This window comes from Pongo abelii, chromosome 16 (genome assembly GCF_028885655.2).
Source record: "Pongo abelii isolate AG06213 chromosome 16, NHGRI_mPonAbe1-v2.0_pri, whole genome shotgun sequence".
NCBI lineage: Eukaryota > Metazoa > Chordata > Mammalia > Primates > Hominidae > Pongo > Pongo abelii.
Window position 1 is genome coordinate 91,740,463 of NC_072001.2, and position 8,955 is coordinate 91,749,417.

Below are 8,955 nucleotides of genomic sequence, written 5' to 3' on the forward strand. Positions count from 1 at the left end.
CCCTGATCACTAGAATCAACTGCAGAATTCTTGTTATTTTAATAATAACTAATAATTTAGTGCTTCCACTAAATAAAAATCATTGGAATGGTGTCCAAGCAATTTTTTTTTTTTTTTTTTTTTTTTGAGATGGAGTCTCACTCTGTCACCCAGGCTAGAGTGTAGTGACTGGATCTCGGCTCGCTGCAACCTCCACCTCCCGGGTCCAAGCGATTCTCCTGCCTCAGCCTCTCAAGTAGCTGGGATTACAGGCATGTGCCATCACACCCGGCTAATTTTTGTATTTTCAGTAAAGATGGGGTTTCGCCATGTTGGCCAGGCTGGTCTCAACTGACCTCAAGTGATCCACCCCACCTCGGCCTCCCAAAGTGCTGGGATTACAGGCGTGAGCCACCGCACCTGGCCAAGCCGTTCCTTTTTTTAACCTCCACAGGTGATTCTGGTCCTAGGGTATTTGAGTCACCTGCGGTGCTTTCTCAACCATTCCAGCACCTGAACATGGTGCTCTCACACTACAGTGAGCATCTGCATCACCTGGCAGGTGCTGGGTCCACCCCCAGAGTTTCAGATCCAGTAGGTTGCGGTGGAGCTCAACAACATGCAAGTTCCCCATTCTAACAAGTTCCCCGCTGCTGCTGGCCCGGGGACCATGCTATGAGAGAAGCACTGCCCAAGCATCCGGTGTTAGGATGTGCAGCCACAGTTGAGAGCTGGCCCCAGGGCTGGGCGCCACCAAGGTGCACTCAGTCACAGGTCCAGCCTCTCCCCATGCTGCCTCCCTTGGCTGCCTGTTCATGCAGAGAGGTCCACAGCCCGGCAAGATAGGTCCCAAATGGCCCACTGCACAGATGAGGGACTCGAGCAAGGTTAAGCACCCAAGAGATTTCAATCCAGACCTGCCCGATCCCCAAACTCAAGTGTTTTTTTTCCCCTCAGCTGTCCTAGGATGGCAATGCCTCCCATCTGAGCCACTGACCTCTGGAAAGCAGGAGGGCCCCCTCCCGTGTCTGGAAGAGGGGGGAGACGCAATCTGCTCTCACAGGGTTCTCTCCCGCCCTGTCCACAGAGTTTCAAGGTGATGACCTAGCCCCCCGCAGTCTTATGATTTCTTACGTGCCTTCAAGGCTGCTGGGTGTGTCGGCCTTGTCTGGCTATGACTGGCCACCAGGTGGTGGCCGTGGGCCGTCTGTCCTCCTGAAAGCTTCGAGGGCAGAACCTGCATAATGAACATTTTGGGATGAGGTGTGAGGGACAGTGTCTTCAAAAATGCCTAGGGGGCTGCTCCAGGGATGCTCTAGGCAGTCTTCACTCAGCCACAGATGCTAAGGCTCAGAGAGGGCTTGGAGCATGATGCAGCCTGGCCTGGGAGGTGAGCCCAGGCTTTCTGACTCCCAGCCCAAGGTTCTGTCCATGGCTTCAGGCTTCCTTGAAAGGAGAGACAAACCAGGTTTCCCGAAGTCAGAGCAGTTCAAAGGGAATCTCCAGCCCGACTTGCTTAGATGCCCTGAGGGGACAGAAAACCGGGGAGGTGCCCACCACCCCCACTCCCAGGCAGGCAGGACCCCGGAGAGCAGCAGGTGCTGCAGTCACATAAAACACAGGCAATGGGAGCTCTAGAAAGAGCACCAGCTTTAGAGTCAGCTGACCTGGGCTGAGGATCTGGCTTGAGTCATGGCAGACGAGTGTCTTACTTCTGTGACACTCAGTATCCGCAGCCACCATACGGGCTTTCCTGCCACACAGGGCTGAAAAGAAGATGGAGAGTCTGTATGCAGGGTGCCCAGCACCGAGCGGGGGGCCGGGGCAGGAGGGGCAGGGGCCGATAAACAGCATCCATCACTACTGATATAAAAATCAAGAGCTGCCTTGGGGCTGCCCCTCTAGACTCCTCAACACAATTGGAGTCGATGCCTGCAAATGCGGGGTTTATTCCGATGAGGTTTGAGGATGGGAGAAGGGAAGGTGATGTTTATTGAGGTGGTAATATATCTAGCCCGCGGGGAGCCCTATCTGGGGTCCCAGTCACGGCAGGCAGCTCAGGCTATCTGGTGTCCCCTGAGCCCATGGGAGAGCCTGCGTCTTAGCAGGTACTACTTCCTCCTCCTGCAGCTGCCCCAGCTGAGCCTACAGAGTACACCTAGAGAGACAGAAAGGTGGGTATATTCCAAGCCTCTATTCCAAGGGTCACAGATGAAAATGCCTCAAGGGCCAGTCCTGAAAAATAAATGACTGAACCAGACCAGCTGTGCTGTGGGGAACAGGGAGTGTATGCTCTGCTGGAGCAGGCAGTTGCCACTCAGCCCCAGCTTGCTGCGGCCATGCACAAGTGCTGGCCATTGTGCACATTGTCAGGGCTGTCTCTGGCCCATAGGCCACCAGTTTGAGACCTAAACTCCAGTCCACCTCCCAGCTGACACCTGACTCTTTCTGACTGGGAGGCATCTACCCTTGGCCTGGATGTGTCCAAGGACAGAAAATCAACTTCTCAAAAGCACTTCTCAGAGGGTGAGGGACCTGGATTTATGCATAGCAAGGTTTGTCCCCCTCAAGCTCACACCCACAAGAAATACAATCTCACTTTAATGGGTGACCTGTGACACATCTTCAAATGGTTTTCATGTCACCATCCTCTCCCTTGAGTCTTTGACTTTCCAGGTTAAATGAACTCAATTTCTCAATGTTTTCCTTTTATGTGAAGCCCCTCCCGATTTCTCCTCTACCCCCCCACCAGCTGCCCCCCTACCCATTCCTACAACCTGGCTTCCTTGTCCCTTCTCTCCCCACACTCCCCAAGTCCCACTCTCAGTGGGTCCTTAACAAACGGGGAAAAGGTGGAGAGAGAAGCAGGACCCAGGTGAGCTGAGGGAAAGAGCAGCATCCACCATCCAGCCGAGGCTGGTGGAAAGACCTGCGGCACTGGCAGGATGAACTAAGGTGTCAGGGACAAGAGTCACCGCCTGCCACCTAACCGTGCAGGCATCAAAGAGACTTTTTGGGTAGCTGGAAATAACAGTCTAAAAAACGGCCCCACCTTTCTGAGCACACCTGAGTCACCTCTGACTCAGACCCAGACTCCTGGGCTGACCCAGTGAGGGGATTGGAAAGGCTGCCCCGCCCCTCTCAGTCCCCTTTTCCCTCCCCTCTTCCAGCCCATCTCAGCCAGAATGGAGAAAAGTGCTTCTATTCAGGGGTGTACTCATGTTCCTCCTACCCTGAACCACTGAATGTCTCCAGGCACATCCTAGCCCCTGCTTCCCCACTGTCCCCCAGCCCCATCCGAAGGCCCATTGCTGTCTCCAAGGGTGTCAGCCAGCCCTGTCCCAGTTCCAGGAGTGGTAACCAGCGCAGCCCAGCTTCCTGTCCAGTGTTCTGCGGGCTGGGCCAGGCTCTGCAGCCAAGAGGCTTACTCACTGGTGGAACAATTTCTCCTCTATATGGAAAGAACATATGCTTTTCCTGCTGGGGGATGAGAGACTTTCGAGTAGCTTTGCCGAGACGTGGAAGAAAAGGCAAACGCTGGCCTAGCCCCAGCACCCTGATTTCCAGCAATGTTTGTCTTGTGGCAGAAGCTGCAGGCCTCTGCTCCCAGGCACATGGGGAGGCCCGGGGAACACTGCTTGGAGCCCTTGGTTTTAGGGCACTGACCGGGTCCCCTCTTTCAGGGCTGGATGTCCTGCACTTCTCATTCTTCTACTCCATTCTCCCAATTTTAGGGCTAGAACAGAGCAGGAAGACCTGAACTTAGTTCTGCCAGAGCCCCTCTCCAGCCTTGAGGTCCCTCCAGAATGGAAATGTCAGTGCCCACCTCAGAGGGTGCTTGTAGGTTTATAAGGACACACAACAAGTGCTTAAAAGACAATAACCACTGTGTTGTTATTAATGTTGTTCTCCTCTCAATGCATATTTACTCAGCATCTCCTGTGTGCTGGGGGCTGTACTAGGACCTGGGAATGAAGGTAGAGGAAGAGCTGGCTATTGCCCACAAGCTGCTACCTGCCCCCCCTCCATCCCCTTAAACATGTTCATGTGCATACACCTGCAGGGCATAAGGCACAAATAATACAACACTTATGTTTTAAAAAAAACCTAGTTTTTGAAATAACTTGGGATGGCCAGGTGCAGTGGCTCGTACCTGTAATCCCAGAGCTTTGGGAGACCAAGGTGGGAGGATCACTTAAGGCCAGGAGTTCGAGACCAACCTGGGCAACATAGACCCTGTCTCTACAAAAAATAAAAAAATGAGCCAGACATGGTGGTGCATGCCTGTGGTTCTAGACACTTGGGAGGCTGAGAATGGAGGATCACTTGAGCCCGGAGTTCAGTGCTGCAGTGAGCTATGATTGCATTACTGCACTCCAGTGGGATAGGCTAAATAGCAGAGAGAATACAGCTAAATGAGAAATTACTGAGCTAAATGACTTGGTTGAGAACCTCATCCAAAAGACATCAGGAAGGGATAAAGAAATGAGAATGAAACACAAGTCAGGAGATAGAAAAGAAGAAATGTTCTGATCTATGGTAGCCAGCTTCAAAGACAGCCCTCAGTGATCTCCATCTCCTGGTATTTACTTCCTTGTATAGAAGTCAACCCACCTCCTCACAACATTGACTAGGTCAGACCTGTGTAACTGGTAGAATATTAAGGAACTAACAGATTGTAGTTTCCAAGTCCAGACCATAAATGTCAATGTGGCTTTCTTCTTAGTCTCTCTGAAATCCCTTGCTCAGGGGGATGCCAACTGCCATGTTGGGAGGATACTCAATCAATCCTACAAAGAGGTCCACATTTGCAGGAACTGAGGGCCACTGCCAACATCAACTTGCCAGTCATGTGAGTGAGCCATCCTGGAATCAGATTCTCTAACACCAGCCAAGTCTTCAGATGATTTCAGCCTTGACCAACATCTTGACTCCAACTTTGAGAGACTCTGAGCCAGAATCACCCAGCTAAGTCACCCCAGATTCCTGACCTCAAGAAATTGCACAAGATAATAAAGGCTTAATACTGTTTTAAGCCATTAAGTTTTAGGGTAGTTTTTAATGCAACAATAGATCTATATACTAGAAACCCCAAAAGACTAAACAGAGTAGAGAAAATATTTGAAAAAATAATAACCAAGAATTTCCCATAATACAAAAGAATGCATGTTAATATGGAAAGAATCCATTGCATTCCCAACTAAGTCTGTAAGTATAAATTCACATCTAGATACATTTCAGTGGAATCTTAAAAGTCTGAAAGTCAAAAATGAAATTCTTTTGTCCTTAATGTAGAGGCTGGAAAAAAATTTTTAAATAAAGTTCTGTAAGCTTCCAGAGAGGAAAAGATCACCTACAAAGAAATAAGAGTGAGACTGATATCTAACTTCTCAACAGCAACATTGAATGCAGGGAAATGGAATGACGTCTTCAAAGAGTAGAGGGAAAAGAACTTTGAACCTACACTTCCATGTTTAACTAAGTTTTTATTTAAAACGCAGAAACAGTCATACTGGCAAATGGGAGTTTCATAAAAAACTAAACATGAAACTACCATACAACCCAAAAATTGCATTCCTGAGCATTTATCCAAGAGAAACAAAAACATATGTTCACACAAAAATCTGTACATGGATGTTTATAGCTGCTTTACTCATAATAGTAAAAAACTGGAGACAACCCAGATGTCCTTCAGTGGGTGAGTGGTTAAACTGTGGTGTGTTCATACCATGTAATTCTACTAGAATAAAGGGAAACTATTTATACACTTAACAACTTAGATCAATCTCCAGAGAATTATGTTGAGTGTAAAAGTCAATCCCAAAAGGTGTATACTGCATGATTCCACTTAAAAAAACTTCCGTAAGTGACAACATTATAAAAATGGAGAACAGTTTCATAGTTCCCAGGAGTTACAGGTGGGAAGAGGAGATTGTGGTGGCAGGTATGGCATTCTGAATAGTGAGACCTCTCACATCTGTACAGCTTCCCACACTCTGCCCCCAAAATGCTTCTGTTAATCTCTAACCTCCTGGCATGAGACAAAAGAATTTCTGTCTGAGGAAACTGACCAAGCCAATGGCAAAAACCTATAGATATTGCTATCTGGGGTTCCCAGTGAACCAGCTGGACTTCTGCTCCATCACCCTACAGTAAGGCCCACAGTCAACGAGCCCTTTCCACACAAAGACAGATCCCCTAATCAGGCTTTTAGTGCCTCACTCTTCAATATGAATAGCCAGCAAAGGATCACCAGCCTTTTGAGGAAGGTTTCTACCTGAAAGTTACCCAAACAAAGAGTAGGTGAAAACTGAGAAGGAATAGATACAAAGCAGGGAGGACACTTTAAAGAAAGAAAGAGGAAAAAAAACCATAATTAGTATTATCAGAAAATGAATCAAATATATTACATCCAAAAAGTAAATATCACTACTTAAAAAGGGAATATTTAAAGAATAAAAAATGTTCTTCACAAGTAAAAATAGTACAGCATAGATTTTAAATGCAATAAAATATTAAAATATCAAGTTGTGTAAAACTTCCAGAAAATAGACCAAAAAGTTAAAGAGAAAATAAGACAGATGGAGGTGGGGCAAGATGGCTGAGTAGAAGCCTTCACTGATCATCCTCCCCATAAGAAAACCAAAGTGAACAAAAAAGCACCTTCATAAAAACCAAAAATCAGGTGAGTGATCACAGTACCTGGTTTTAACTTCATATCACTGAAATAGGCACTGAAGAGGGTAGGAAAGATAGTCCTGAGTTGCTGGTGCCATCCCCTCCTCGTTTCCCAGGCAGCAGCCTGGGGTGCAGACAGATAATCTGCACTTGTGAGTGGGAGAGAAACAGTGATTGTGGGACTTTGCGTTGGAACTCAATGCTGCCTGGTCACAGTGGAAAGCAACACCAGGCAGAACTCGGCTGGCACCCATGGAGGGAGCATGTAGACCAGCCCTCGCCAGAGGGGAATCGCCCATCCCAGCAGTTGGAACTTGAGTTCCAGCAAGTCCCGCCATCATGGGCTAAAGTGCTCTAGGGTTCTAAATAAACTTGAGAGACAACCTAGGCCACAAGGACTGCAATTCCTGGGCAAGTCTTGGTACTGTGCTGGGCTTGGAGCCAGTGGATTTGCCGGGCAAATGACCTAGTCAGACACCAGCCAGGGAAGCCAAGAAAGTGCTTGCACCACTCCCCCACTCGCCCCAGCCCCAGGCAGTGCAGCAAGCAGCTCTGGGAGAGATTCTTTTCTTCCACTTAAGGAGAAGAGGGGGAAGAGTAAAGAGGACTTTGTGTTGCAACTTGGGTACTAGCTTAGCCAAAGTAGGATAGGGCACCAGGCAGAGTCCTGAGGCCTCCATTCTAGGCCCTAGCTCCCAGACAACATTTCTAGACACAACTTGGGCCAGAAGGGAACCTGCTGCTTTGAAGGGAAGGACCCAGTCCTGTCAGGATCCATCACCTGCTTACTAAAGAGCCCTTGGGGCCTGAATAATCCACAGTGGTACCCAGGCAATACTCGCTATGGGTCTTGACATTTCTGGACCTGCCCTGGGCCAGAGGATAGCCCACTGCCCTGAAGGGAAAATCTCAGGCTTAGTATCATTCACCACAAGCTGACTGAAGAGCTCTCAGGCCTTAAGTGAATATCAGTGGTAGCCAAGTTGTACTCACCACAGGCCTGGGATGGTGGCGGCCACGGAGGGATACTCCTCTACTTGTGGAATGGGAAGGGAAGGGTGGGAAGGACTTTGTCTTGTGGCTTGGATGCTAGCTCAGCTGCAGTGGAATAGAGCACCAGGTAGATTCCTAAGGTTTCCAACTCCAGGCCCTGGCTCCCAGAGAACATCTCTAGACTTGCCCAGGGCCAAGAGGAGCTCACCATCCTGAAGGGAAGGACACAAGCCTAGCTGGCTTTACCACCTGCTGATTGTAGAGCACTAGGGCCTTGGGCAAACATAGGCAGTGATTATCACAGGCCTTAGGCAAGACCCAGTGCTGTGCTGGCTTCAAATCTGTCCCAGGGCAGTCTCAGTGGTAGTAGCTACACAGGTGCTGTGTCACACCTCCCCCAGCTCCAGGCAGCATGGCACAGACAAAGAGGCTCTATTTGTTTGGGAGAAAGTAAGAGAAGAGAACAAGAGCCTCTGCCTGGTAATCCAGAGAACTCTTCCAGATCTTATTCAAGACTGCCAAGGCAGTACCTCTGTGAGTCTGTATGAGCCACAGCACTACTGGGTTTGGGGTGCCCCCTAATGCATATATGGATGCAGTGACCAAAAACTTAGATCACAACACTCAAGTCCCTTCAAATGCCTGGGAAACCTTCCCAAGAAAGATGGGTATACACAAGCTCAGACTGCAAAAACTACAATAAATACTTAACTCTTCAATGCCCGTATGCCAATGAGCATCTACAAGCATCAAGACCATCCCGGAAAACATGACCTCACCAAACGAACTAAATAAGTCACCAGTGACCAGTCTGGAGAGACAGAGGTATATGACCTTTCAGACAGATCATTCAAAATAGCTGCTTTGAGGAAACTCACTGAAATTCAAGAAAACACAGAGAAGGAATTCAGAATCCTATCAGATAAATTTAACAAAGACACTAAAGTAATTAAAAGGACTCCAGCAGACATTCTGGAGTAGGAAAATACAATTGGCATACTGAAGAATGCACCAGAGTCTCTCACCATCAGAACTGATCAAGCAGAAGAAAGAATTAGTGAGCCCGAAGACAGGCTATTTGAAAATACACAGTCAGAGGAGACAAAAGAATAAAGAATAAAAAACAATGAAACGTGTCTACGGGATCTAGAAAATAGCCTCAAAAAGACAAATCTAAGAGTTATTGGCCTTAAAGAGGATGTAAAGAGAGAGAGATAGGGATAGAAAGTTTATTCAAAGTTTATTCAAAGGAATGATAACTGACAACTTCCCAAACCTAGGGGAAGAGATATCAATATTTAAGTA